Consider the following 14,272-nt stretch of genomic DNA (forward strand, 5'->3'; position numbering starts at 1 on the left):
GGAAGTTAGATTCTGAAGGGCATTCGTGCTTTCATTTTCTTCTTATTCCTACAGTGCTTAAAACAGGGCAGGGCATGGTGTACCAGGCACTTTTAAATACTTCTGTTCCCTTCTTATTGCTAGAAAAGTTGTTTCTGTGATACCATCACCAGAGATAGAACCCATCAAGGCAAAGTCCTACCCCTACCTAATTGAGTTCCTGCTATTTGAGGCAGTGTGTTTGCCTATTTGGCCTGCTTTTCTTCTTCAAAGCCGCTTTTCATTCTGTCTGTGAGAAATTTTGGGGGGTGGAGGAGGAGGAGCTGCATGCTCCTGGAGCAGTAGGCAAAGGATGTGGTTCCCCCGGACCAGCACTTCTCAAACGTTAGCAAGCGCACAGGCCCCCTGAGGAGCTTGTTCAAAAGCAGATTCTGATGCGGCAGATCTGGAGTGCGGCCCGAGATTCTGCAAGTCTAAGCGCCCAGGTGACGCCGATGTTGCTGGTCCCCAGAGTAGCAAGGCTCCAGATCTAGACTAGATGGTGGTCACATCTATTCATGCCAAACAACTAAAAATTACCATTCTTGAGAGGTTTCAAAACTTCAACTGTAACACAGCAATGTTCCTAGAAGCATTATTTACAATTGCCAAGGTATGGAAGCAACCTACGTGTCCATCAACAGATAAATGGATAAAGAAGCTGTGAGAGATATATATATATACATATATATATAATGGAATACAACTCAGCCATAAAAATGAAATTTTGCCATTTGCAGTAACATGGATGGACTCGGAGGCCATTATGCTAAGTGAAATAAGTCAGACAGAGAAAGACAAATTCGCTATGATATCACTTATATGGGGAATCGACAAAATACAACAAACTAGTGAATAAGACAAAAAAGAAGCAGACTCACAGATACAGAGAACGAACTAGTGGTTACCAACGGGGGTGGGGGATGGAGGTGGGAAATAGAGGGGTAGGTGGGAAAAAAGGGTTATTATGGGATTACATGAAATCATGTGTGTGAAACTTTTGAAAATTGTTAAGCACTATAGTATTTAAAAAATCATTCAATTAAAAAAATAAAAATTAAAAATTAAAAAACCCTCGGAAAAAAAAAAAACTTCAATTGTATATTAGTCAGAAAAAGTCCCAGTAACCTAAGTCAGAGTATTCCAGAATGAGAAAGAGCAATTCAGTGACTTTTTTTTCACATGAGAGTGAAGTCAGAAACATCTGTGCACATTCATCCGGATGGATGCAGTGTTCTCTAGTTCCTGGACTGTGGCGAATACTGATGTGCATATCAGAAGCCATGATTCTGAGGGACAGACTGACTTCAAGGTTTAGGGAAACCAAGCAGCTTCCCAAGCTCAAGAAAAACTGCATTTGGAGAAGCTTCAGGCCAAGTTTGACAGGGACTGCCCACTTCCTGCTTCCAGAACTCAAATGGCCAGATTTTCTTGGGTCTCAATCCTGTTGGAGGCTCAGTCTCAGGGCCCATCCGGATGATCTCCAAAGGCCACATCTGTGGCTTTGCTCCCACCCACATCTGTGACCTTCCTCACTTGCCGCTTCCCTTAGACGCTCAATGACTCCCAGGTGCTCCGCGTGCATGCTGGTCAGGGCCCAGCCCGGCATGTAGAAGGACCAGGTGGACGAGCCTGTGTATATCCCTTGGAGGGTCCAGCCCCTGGATGAACTTGTGCAGAGCAGGTTCCAGAGAAGAGCAATCCTTTTGTGATGTCAGGGGCTGGCAATTTGGTTTTCCAAGTTCAATAATGACCTGATTATTTCCAGCTCGAAAACACCCATGCATTATTGGCTTCCTGACAATACTTTTTAGTTGGAAGTTTCTAGGAAGATAGCTTTCTGAGTGTTTGGCATGGTGCATCTTTTTGGTCAGAATGTTACTTTACATGGTCAGCATCGTGACTACAGGATTTGTAATAAATGTCAACTGTGTCAGACTATAAACTCCTGTAATGTCTTCTTATAGTTGAGAGAAGGGGAGAAAAAGAACAGCACAGAGATTTTTGGTTACCAATTGCTGAGTAACGAACTACCCTACAACTTACTGGTTTAAAGCAATAGCTATTTTACTTGCTTATGATTTTGTGGGTCAGGAATCTGGAAAGGCACCGTGGGAATGGCTTGTCTCTGCTATACAATGTCTGGGTCCTCAGCTAGGTGGCTTGAAAGACTGGGAACTGGATGAGATGGCTCAGTTGGGGTCATAATCCTGGGCTCTCAGTTCTTTGCCATGTGACTGCTCCACATGGCTAGCTAGGCCATCCCATAGTGGTCTCAGAATAGTCACACTTCTTAACTGAGAGCTGGTTTCCCCCTAGATAGTGGAAGCTGCCAGGCCTCTCAAAGGCTTGGCCCAGAACAAGCATATTGTCATTTCCACCATGTTCTACTGGTTCAAAGCAAGTCACAGCGCATGCCTAGATTCAAGGGGAACGGAAATAGAGTTCATCTCTTGATGGGGGCGGGCAAAGAATTTGTTGCCCTCTTTAATCTATCACAGAGAGAAAAGTGGAAAGAAAAATTTTTATTCACGTTCTATCTAGGTTCTTATCAGATTAAGTCAAGCCCAAGCAGTCAACAGAATTAATTCTGTGTGATTCCTCGCCTCTTTCCTCCCAGTGGCCAATTTTTAACTTTGGGGTAGAGTCAGCAAGTGGTCGTTGAACCTTCAGCTACACAGAGTCACTCAGTCTTATTTTTCAAAACTTCCATTTTGCTTTTCTGCCTTTTAATAGCAAGACTTTTCTAGATGAAGGCTTTAAAAAATCATTATATATTTTCTGTTGTTTTATAAAAATAATTTAAGCAATACATAAATACATTTTCACTTGCAAAATTATGACACTACTGTAGTATACATAGTAAAATGTAAAAATGCCTCTTCACTTTGACTCTCCATCTACTCACTTTCCCCAAAGTAACAACTACAAATAGTTTATTGTGGCTCCCTTTCTACTTTTTCTATACACATGTATTCAAGGATATGTACATATACTCATAGTTTTTTTTCCCTTCAATGAGATCCTACAGTATGTATCGTTCTGCAAGTTGCTTTTTCCATCTACCAATATATCATGATGATAGTTCCATATTCATATGTTTACCCACTGCTTTCTTTTAAACTGCTGTGTATTATTCCAGTGAATTGACACGGCATAATTTATGTAATGACTCCCTTGGTAATGGACCTTTAGTTGTGATTGTTTTTCAATGACAACAAATGGCAACTGAAATAAGTATTCTTGCATGTATACCTTTTTGTAAATGTGCAGATATTTTTAAGATAGCTGGGTCAGAGAGTATGGGCATTTGCAATTTCAATACTATAGACAGTTGACTCTCAAAATGTGGAGAACCAAATGATATTCCTTCAACATATTTCTCCATGCCCTTGACAACACTGGCTGTTACTAATGTTTGTAATTCTTCCAGGCTGACTGATGGATGAAAATGACACCTCACCATTGTACTTCTTGCCTGTAATAATTGGTTATTTATATTTCTTTCTCTGAAACATCTTCTATTAAAATCATTTGCCAAGCGAAAAGTATGTTCTTTATAATTTTGCTAAGTATTACTGGGAGCTCCTCATATATTAATCCTTTATTTCCTAAGGTTAAATTCCCAGATGTGGAATTGCTAGGGCAAAGGATTTATCTGTTACAAAGACTTTTAACATTTCCTAGTTGAGATGCAGTCAGCTTTCTCAAGTCTTCCTTCAGACTGCACTCTTGGAAGGGAATCATCTCCTCCCACTGATGAGCTGAGTCTCATTTCTTGCCAGTACACAAGCTCTCTACATAAAGGAAATAAAGCTGTGAACTGTACACTAACACATTCTAAGGTTGTTGGTACCCAGCTGTGCTGACTTACTTCACAAATAATTAGCAAACTTCTCCCTGAATGTAGCTGAGCTGATAGGTGGCTCACTGGTCAGGACAAGAGCTGAGAAAGATCTTTCATTCAACGATTATACACTTTTTCTTGTTCCTGATGATTTAGGAGGCAAATATAGACTCTGGTTAGTGACTGAGCCAGTTGCTGAGTACCTACTACGAACCAGGCACTATTTCAGGCACTGCGGCTTATGATTATGATCTGGACTCTCTAAGGATGTGTTAAATTTCTGAATATGGCAGTCCAGTTGAGGAGGCGCTTTCTGATTTTGTGTGTGCATGACTTGAATTTTATGCTTTATGAGGCTGGGTTACAGAACTGTATCATTTAACTGCTAAGTTTAGCCGACTATTTAGCCTCTGAACCTCAACATGGCTCTTGCGTTCTCTACTCACATCAGGTACAGAGACAGTTAAAAGTGTTTCTTTGTTAGACATAGTTGTAAGTGAAAGAGAAAACATTAGTAAAAGTTGAAAAAGCAGATAACTTGTGGTACATGGACATGCACAGGAAAAAAGCCACTCTGTCGCCTGAGAATTTAGAAATTATCTTCTGCATATAATACATTTTAGACACATTTTAGTAAAAACTGTTTCTACAGAAACAACTGTGGTTAAATGATTTGTTTCAGTTATCTGCAGCCTTTAAAAAATCTAGAACGCTAAGTTTTGTACCATGAGTGACTGAAGAGTTCTTGCTATCGGAGATGGTTTTTATTGTTATTTATTGAGTAGAATAGTGACTTGTTCAGTTGAAACCTCTGAAGCAAATGTGGGTACCCTGCACAGACCTAGCCTGAGTGTGTTTGCTGTCAATGCTCATTAATTGAAGGGACATAGCTAATCCCAGTATGATGCAGGCACATGGGATTTAAAGTATGAAAATGTTGAGTCCTGACTCTCTTCCTAACTGACTGTCACCTTTAGGAAGTCACTTAAATCTCTGAGCCTCATTTTCTTACCTATAAAGTTGTAGAAGCTGGCCACAGAATTTTGTAAAAACCAAACAACTTTTGGATGGGAAGGTACTTTTTAAACAGGAAAGTGCTCTTCCAATGTGAGTTTATTACTTTTCCATGATAGTAAAAAGAGGGAAATTGCCTTCATTCATGCATCCATTAACAGTTTCTGATTACCTGCCATGAGCTAGGCATTGGGCTAAGCATGGAATAATGAAATAAACAAGACCTGCTTTCTGCATTGTGGAAGTCGACAGGCCAGTGGAGATGGTGGTCAAGATAACGTCTAGTCCAGTCAGGGCTGTGCTGGAGCTGGCTCACTCAGGCTCACAAGAGCTGTTAAATTCTCAGGAATTCTGCAAGTGGGTTGTTAAATACAGCCATTATTAAAAATTAAGGTATAGTCGACACCCATTATTCACGGATTCCATATTTGTGAATTCACTTACTTCCTAAAATTTATTTGTAAGCCCCAAATCAATACTTGGGTCACTTTTGTGGTCATTTGCAGAGCTGTGAAAAATTTGAGTTGCCCGATGTGCACGTTCCCAGCTGAGGTCAAACAATGCTTTCTTGTTTCAGCTTTCATTCTGTAAACAAGTGTCCTTTTCGTGGTATACTGAGTGCCAGGTTTTCCCACATTTTTATTCTTTTTGTGAGTGATTTCACTGTTTAAAATGGTTTAGGGTAGTGCTGAAGTGCTGTCTAATGTTCCCAAGCACAGAAAGGCTGTGATGTGCTTTACAGAGAAAATACATGCGTTAGATAAACTTTGTTCAGGCCTGAGTTAGTGCTGCAGGCCATGAGTCCATTGTTCATGAATCAGTAAGATATATTAAATAAGGTGTCTTTAAACAGAAACACATAAAATAAGGCTACGCATCAATCAGTTCACAAAATGTTTCGACCAGAGGCTTGGAGGAACCTAACCCTGTACTTCCTCTAGAAGCAATGATTTCACATTTGCTAATTCAATGTTTGCATCGACTTTATAGAACATAACTATCATGAATAATGAGAACTGACTGTATAAACTTATACTAAATATTACACAAAAGGTAATAAATACTCAAAATTCCTCACTTCCTAATGATTTTGCTACATATTGCTATCGTCTGTGTTCTTGAGGTTATTTATGTGTACTGTATCCATGGAGTAGAAATACTACACAACGGAGGGTGCTGCTGTGCATCTCTTTCCAAGTCCCCATGTTCAGTGATAGCAAGTTGGTAGTTTGACATTGGCCACACTGGGAGTATTTACACCACAGAAACTGGCAAATGCTACGAATCAAGGCTCTTTCTCCCTAGTCCCCGGCCAGTTGTTAAATATTTACCACTACACAACTGCCTTCATCTTTCTTCAGGGGCCTGTCCTTGGGCTACTGGAGCCCACTTTCAGACACTAGGAGAGAGCCCAAAGTTATTGGGAGTTTCTCTCTTCCTACCTCCACCCCAGGTCCACTAGGCCATGACTGAATGGTGTTCTCTTGCCTCAAGGTACGATATACATTCCAGGGCTCCCCATGGGATCCACATGAGCTGAGAGCCCCAGATGCCTGAGATAATACCCTTGTCAGACTTCCTCCCCTTCCCCATCCTGCTTCCCTCTTATCCTTACTGGTTTCTTCTGGGAGCTCTTCCTTGATAAATCACGTACATATACACCTGAGCCTCAGGGTCTACTCTTAGAGCACTCCATGTAAGAACAATACTTCAACAAACCCGAGAAGAAAGTCCTGGGGTCAGCTATGGGTGTGTAGGTATCTCAGATTGACCCTGAAGATCTACTGGCAGATCTTGATTTTCTGGTTCTAACTCCTTCTTAAGAAAGCATTGCTTTCCAATTTTATCCTTCAATTTATACGTTCTAATGACCTGTAAACAGGTGTGAATTAAAAGTTCTTCAGGGTTTGCAGTGGCAACTTATGGGCTCAATGCATTCACGTTTTGATAAAATATAAAGGATTACTGGAGTGTCCTTTACTGAGCCTAGGTTGTTGGTGGGTTTGCCTCTGCTGAGCTCAGCTAGTGGCCTTGAACTCTGACATGAAATAATAAATCAAGCTTTCATCAAGTTCTTATCCTGTTGAGAAACAAAAACCCTGTAAGCAATGCTGCAATAACTTCCTTTGAAATTCTAATTTGTTTTACTGTGATTAAAAAAAAATGTGATAAGCAGGCAAGAAGTGCACTGTGCTGCTGTACACAACTGGAAGATGATTTTCTAAAGAGTTTCTTTATTTTCTAATTATTCTTGCTATAGAGTTAGCAAGTGCCAGTTCAGATGCAGGGTCTAGGTAATTGTGCAGTAATTAAATGCTTGCTTGGGAAAACAATTTTAGATCACTAAATTGTTTTATTGAATTTTGAAAAGCAGAAAGGGGCATTCAATCAGGTAGAGCCTGCGTGTTTGTCTTGTAAACCAGACTTGTCATAAATTATTCACAGGAGCAAAGACTGAACTTAAAAAGGAAGAAACTTGGGGCATAGGGCAATTATTGCTCCAACAGTCATTGTAGAGTTCAGTAGGCCTCATAAAAGGAGGCCTGTCTGGAAGATTCCTGGCGAGGTTTGGAGGATAAGGAAGAAATGCCTCTTTAGCAAATCCCATTTTCAACTGAGACCACTCACTGACTTAGGGAAGTTTGCTTCCTCTGCTGGATGCCGCCCCAGCTCAAAAGGCCCTGTTCAATTACATAATTTAGAGGAAAGCATAAAAATATGATTTCACAACATATGACATAGGTGACAGAAATATTAGTATACACAGTGGACATCACACGTTAATTACTGCATACAAGAGAAATGCTTCACTGAGGCTTCTAACCATTCTTAATATTTTGCATTTGCCCTGGAATTTTCTTTTTTGAGGAATAATTTGCCTACAGTAAAATGTACACATCTTAAGTGCATAGTTCCGTGAATTTTTATCTATACACTCATATAACTACCACTCAAAGATATAGAACAATTCTATCACCTGGAAAGTTCCCTGTGCTCCTTCCCAAATAACACCCTTTCCCAGAGGTAACCAATCTTCTGACTCCTAACACCACAGATTAGTTTCACCTGTTCTTAAAATTCATATAAATAGATGTACTCTTAAAAATCTGGCTTCTTTAGCTTCACATAATACATTTGAGATTGTTGTAGTATACAACAATACATCAATAGTTCATTCCTTTTTATTGCTAGGTAGTATCCAATTTTAGGGATGTGCCACAGTTTGTTTATTTAGTCTCTCTTGAATTTTTCTGGGTTTTTTGCCTACTATGAGAAAAACTGATTTAAACATTCTTGTAAGAGTATTTTTGTGGACAGTGTACAAAACAGGGCTGTTTGGGTACTTATTTCTTTTGGATATATACCCAAGAGTAGTAGTGCTGGGTCTGCCTTTAAAATTTACAAAACACACACATAAAATTAAAATGGATACCAATTGGAAGGGTACAGAAAAAGTGATTGTCTATTAACTGTTTCTGGCAAGGTGAGAACAAAACCTTGTACTGCCTGAAGGCAATGTCTCAGCATTTAGACTTGGAATATCTCAAGTTATTGCTTAGCCTTGGGGAATTGGAGAAACAGTTCATATTCTTTCTTGGTCAGATGAATACAGGCACTGAATGTCTGAATGGATGGAAGTGCTCAGGAGCCCTTGCAAAGGAATGCTTAGTACCTTGGAAATTGGGTTAATTTGGGGTTCATCATTTGGAAACAAGACAGTTTGATTCACCTTGAGATCACTCATAGTTGAAGATACTCAAACTGTGTCGCTGGAAGAGATCCAAGCAGGATGGATTATGAGACTTCAGTGCAGCCCAAGTGCCGTGGGGTTACCAGAATTGGCCTGGTTGGTCTCCAGGCAATCACACTGGAGAGTTATTCTTTGCTACCAACCTGCTGATAATGGAACTGGGCTGCAGATCAGCCGAACCACAGAACAGAGGGCTGGTAGACTTGTGAAGGGGTTATGGTGCCCCCTGGGGGACACTGAAATATTCCTTCTGTAGACGTAACTTCCCTGTCTGAGGTCAAGTTCAAGTTAGGTTGAGTAATGTCTCCGACATCACTACTTCAGTAATTCTCTTCAAAGCTTTCAAAATAAATTTAAGTTATTTTGGAGTTTTGCTGAGAAACATTCAGTTCAGGGAAGGCTTAAGAGGAATATATGTGATGTTTAAGCTCTTACAAGAGGAGGGGGGACTCCTTTCTGGTTTATTTCTTGTAGAAAGGTGTCATGTGTTTGGATAGTTTCTAATTTTTGCTTTGCTATTGAAGGTGGCAGGATAAGATGACAACTGCATCTTCAAAGTTCTGCAGGCAAAATGCCTCTAGAAGACGGCTGTGAGCCTTTTGTGTCTTGCTTGCTCAGGATGCAAAATGAGCGATTCTGAACCCACGCCAGTACCACCCTTCCAGTGAGCATTTGGAAGAGTGTGGGAGCATTTTTGATTGTCACAATGACTGGGGGGCTGTGCTACTTCCAATTGCTGAGGTGGGGGAGGGAGGGAAAATGTCTAGCATGAGAAAGAGTTGTCCCATCCAAAATGCCAATAGGGCCCGTTGAGAAATACTTTTTCCCCCCTCAGGCGATATTGAGACGTTTACATGCAATTCTTATTCAGAAGGTTTAAGAACACAAACAAAATATGTCAAGCAAGTGAAAGCAGACTTAGGGAGCTTACTGAGACAGAAGGAGTGGAGTTAAGTCTGTTTTTGGACATTTTCAGCGTGTGATCACTTTACCCAAAGCAGAAATGGGGCAGTGCTCAGCACTGGCCTAAGTGTGATGTGGAGATAGAGAAATTTGTTTTTCAGGCTCCCCAGCATCTCTTTCTTCCTTCTCCTCCAGATTTTCACTGATCTTGCTCTCCTTCTCCCAAGCTCCCCGGGATAAGGAAGCAGCTGATAAATTCATTAAGTTGTAAGAGTTTTCTCCTACTCCTCCCAATAGGATATCAAGAAGGGAAGAATCTCAAATGTTGGAATTTCAGACGTGGGCGAGAAAGGTAGGTGTTTTTGGCTGTGAGATCTTTCTAGAACTTCTTAAATTATGCCCAGGCAAGTAATAACTTATTTTCCTGTGAGGCTGGCTTTAGATGTAGAAACTAAAGTGTTAGAATTTGCCGTAACCATGGCAAAGAGAGGGAAGGAGGGACTGGACAATTTTGTGAGTATGACTGGGTTGAACAAGACTCTTCTGAAGTATAAAGTTTAGAAAGTGTCATGTACTTTGTAAATTTAAAGTACTCTGCAATTTTGATATATTTTTTATTATACCAGATCTTCCTTATATTTCTTATAGCACTTATTTCAGAACCTCACACAAAATATCCATTCAGTAAACATTTCCCAGAAAAAACATGATTAGGAATAAGGAGTTGCAGTGGAGATTATAGAATAAGGTCACACGCTGCCATATTTATTATTTTTTTAAATTTATTTAATTTATTTATTCTTGGCTGAGTTGGGTCTTTGTTGCTGTGTGCAGGCTTTCTCTAGTTGCGGCGAGCGGGGGCTACTCTTCCTTGCGGTGCGTGGGCTTCTCACTGTGGTGGCTTCTCTTGTTGCGGAGCACGGGCTCCAGTAGTTGTGGCACGTGGGCTCACTAGTTGTGGCTCGCGGGCTCTAGAGCACAGGCTCAGTAGTTGTGGCGCACGGGCTTAGTTGCTCTGCGGCATGTGGGATCTTCCCGGACCGGGGCTCGAACCCATGTCCCCTGCACTGGCAGGCGGATTCTTAACCACTGCGCCACCAGGGAAGCCCCGTTGCCATATTTACTGATAGGCTTTCATGCCTCAACTTGGATGGAGTTATCCACTGAGAATGAAATTTTGCTGCAGTATTCTTTTTGTTTCGACTAAGCATCTCCTGGGAGGACAATCTCACTTTTCCTTTGTGAATAGGATTGATGATAGCTCTCTCTCAGGCTTCCATATGACATGAAATTATTCTGAATCTATTTACTACATGAAAGAAGGGTTGGGGGACCACCACTAGTGTCATCAGTATCCAGGGCCCGAGCCAACTAGTGAACATGAGAATCTAATTACTAGAGCCCCTGGGATTGGTGGACCCAAGATTCTAGGATCAGAATATTAGGGATATCCTGATCATTTCCATCCTTGATTGGGAGAGAATCAGAAATGACAAGATCTTAAATATCCACCTGCATTTATTGAGCAACTCTTGTGCCAGCCACTGTGCTATGCACCAGGCACATGAAGCTGAGTATGGCACAGTCACTGCCTTCATGGTGCTCACAGTAGTCTAGGAAGGGTGTTGGCTAGGGGGTCTGAAACTTGGTTGAAGATTACAGTCACCTGGAGAGCTTTAAAAAAAAAAAGCCCATGGCTAAGTTGCTCCCCCAGTTCAATAAAATCAGAATTTGGGGGAATAAAACCCAGACTTTCATATCTTATAAAGTTCCCCAGGTGATTCCAAAGTGCAGCTGAGGTTGAGAAACACTAGAGAGGGGGAAAGAAACAAATCTGTAAGGGGAAATTTTAGATTAAAACAAGAAAAGTGTTATGTAGATGTAAAAACAAAGTGCTGCTGGAGGAACACACATGAGAAGAAAATAGCTCTTATACCCAACAGAAGCTCTCTATGTCATCAGAAGAATTAGAAGAGCACTGACAAATGATGAACTCTGGAAATAAGAATGAGGGTGGTATCTGAATAATTTTCTGATGGAACAAATTTCCCTTTGCATATTAATCTTTATTCATGATTTTGGGGGTTTGAAAATGAAAGTTGATAATTTGTGCAGTGTACTACCCACTCCTTTCTTTTTTTTGTCTCCCTTTCTTTATTACAACCTCTGGCACACACATGATACACTGAATGCTAGGTATAGGTTAGTGGCTGCTAATATATTAAAATTAAAAGGGAAAATGAAAGCTTACTGTTTCTCTCTGCTTGTGGGAAAGCACATTAATACAGTATGTGGTGTGGTCATGTGGCTAAGCTTAGACCTGAAAACAGTAATTTAAAAGACCCATTTAATGTATTAAATTGCTAGGTCTAAATGCATTAACTGTGATTCTTATAACATCTCTAAGAAAAGTATTACTATCTCTGGTTAATGGACGAGGAACTGAGCCCAAGAGAGGAAAAATAACTTGCCAAAGCCACTTGTCTATTTGGTGGCAGAGGTGGGATTCAAATCCATGTCAGTCTGACTTGAGAGTGTTGCTTCCCATTTTGCATTCGAGCTTCTTATATCTACCAAATGACTTAGTTGAGGTAGTAATGTTGATGTATTTATAGGACACATCTCAATATCACACTGAAACAATGAAGCTAGTAACTAATTTAGTGTTTTTACCAACACCATTACCACCACCACCATCATTGACTGTACAGATCTGTTGGCTGAACTCCTGGATAAATATCAATGGAAGGGGGAGATATATTGTAGGGAGAAGTGATTTCAAGGTTCACTAGGCTGTGAGATTATAAAAATAACAAGAGTTAAGTATCTAACTGCATTTTTAGTGGGAAAAAATACACAGGACAGGATTTAACTGTGCATTGTAGAGGAACAAGTTTCCAGAATGTGAAATAATTTGGCTACAAAGTAACCAAATTGGTTGGGAGAGAATCAGAAATAAGTTATACTAACTTATTAAGTCACAAATAAGTTATACTAACTTATTAACTAACTTAGAGACTTATTGCCTCTAGAGACTCGGTGCCACAAGATCATTAAAGTGCTCTGAGCTTCTGAAAAATGAAACCAGAACGAAAAACAATGTAAACTCTAAAAAGCAAACAAACCAACAAGAAAACAGAAGCCAAGTGCTATGGACTGAATGTTTGTGTCCCCTTAAAATTCATATGTTGAAACCTAACCGTCAATGTGATGGTATTAAGAGGTGGGGGCCTTTGGGCATGATTAAGTCATGAGGATGGAACCCTCATGAATGGGATTTGTGTCCTTATGAAATAGACCCTGAGAGCTCCCTCACTCCTCTGCCATGTGAGGACACGGTGAGAGGACACTCATGTATGAACCAGGAAGTGGGCCCTTGCCAGACACAGAATCTGCCAGTGCCTTGATCTTGGAGTTCCCAGCCTCCAGAACCATGAGAAATACATGTCTGCTGTTTTTGACTCATCCAGTCTATGGCATTCTGTTATAGGGGCCCAAACAGACTAAGATATCTAGAGATTACCCCATTTTTCCTTTTCTCTTGAAGAAAACTAGTGAATCTAGTTTTTAAAGCTTTGTTTTAAAGCCTTGTAGTGGAGTGATATTTAGAGAGTAACCCGTGTGTTATTCATCTACAGGAATTCACATTTACCTCTCTCTTTCTTGTACCACTCAGGCAGCAGTGAAACCTTTCTATACAGATTCACCACAAGGTAGGATGGTTATAGCAGGCAAACACAGAGAAAGACATGACATCTCACAGCTTTTGAGTTTCTAAATAGATTCAGAGAAAAGGCATTGAGCTTTACCAGAATAGTTTTTAACGCCAACAGAGCAGAAATTTATGCTACAAACCAGCAGTTCTCAATCTTCTCCTTACAACGACATCACCTGCAGGTGCTTTAAAACTTGCCAGTACCTGGATTTTACCTGAAAAGATTCAACTTTAATCGATTTTTGGTGGGCATTCATATATATATATATATATATATATATATATATATATATACAAATTGCCCAGGTAATGCTAACATGCAAGCAGAGTGGAGAACCAATGCCTTATAACAGTTGTTCCCAAACTTTGTTGCATGTTAGAATCACCTGGAGAGTTTAAAATCCCCAATGCCAAGGTTGCACCTGTACCAGTGAAATTGGAATGTGTGGAGGTGGGACCTAGGTGCCTTAAACAGTAGATTTAGGAAGGATTCTTGATGAAAGTTCTACTGCATTACACTTAGAAGTTTCCACAGGTTGACAAGTGAGAGGAGAGGTGAACCAGAGAGAGACAGTAGCTTAGACATTCATATGTCCTTGAGAAGGGCCTTTGTGACCCCAGCATCCCCCATCCCCATCAGGCCATGAAGTGGGTATGGGCAGTGATGTGCTGGTAAATGTTTAACAGATGAAAAAACAAAGAAAAAAAGCCCGAATTATAGTGTTCTCCACTTTCTATTGTGTAACTACTCCCACCATGCAGGGCCAATTTCAAGTTACCAAGACAACATCACTGATTGTGGACTTGCAAAGAAATATACACATTTGGCTCTAGCGAGTCCATATGAGCTGTCTCTAGCATGCCACTGGGTATGAGCATGGGAAATCCTTCACACAAGTTTGGGAATCTGAGGGCAGAGAATCTTGTGCTCCGTTTCTAGGCTTGAACCAGGAAAGAGGTCAAAGAGCCTAAGGTTTCCCCATTACGTGTCATCTAGAGTGGAAATGGGGGCTCATCTAGGAGG

The sequence above is a fragment of the Balaenoptera musculus genome, chromosome X, assembly GCF_009873245.2.
Source record: "Balaenoptera musculus isolate JJ_BM4_2016_0621 chromosome X, mBalMus1.pri.v3, whole genome shotgun sequence".
Classification (NCBI taxonomy): domain Eukaryota; kingdom Metazoa; phylum Chordata; class Mammalia; order Artiodactyla; family Balaenopteridae; genus Balaenoptera; species Balaenoptera musculus.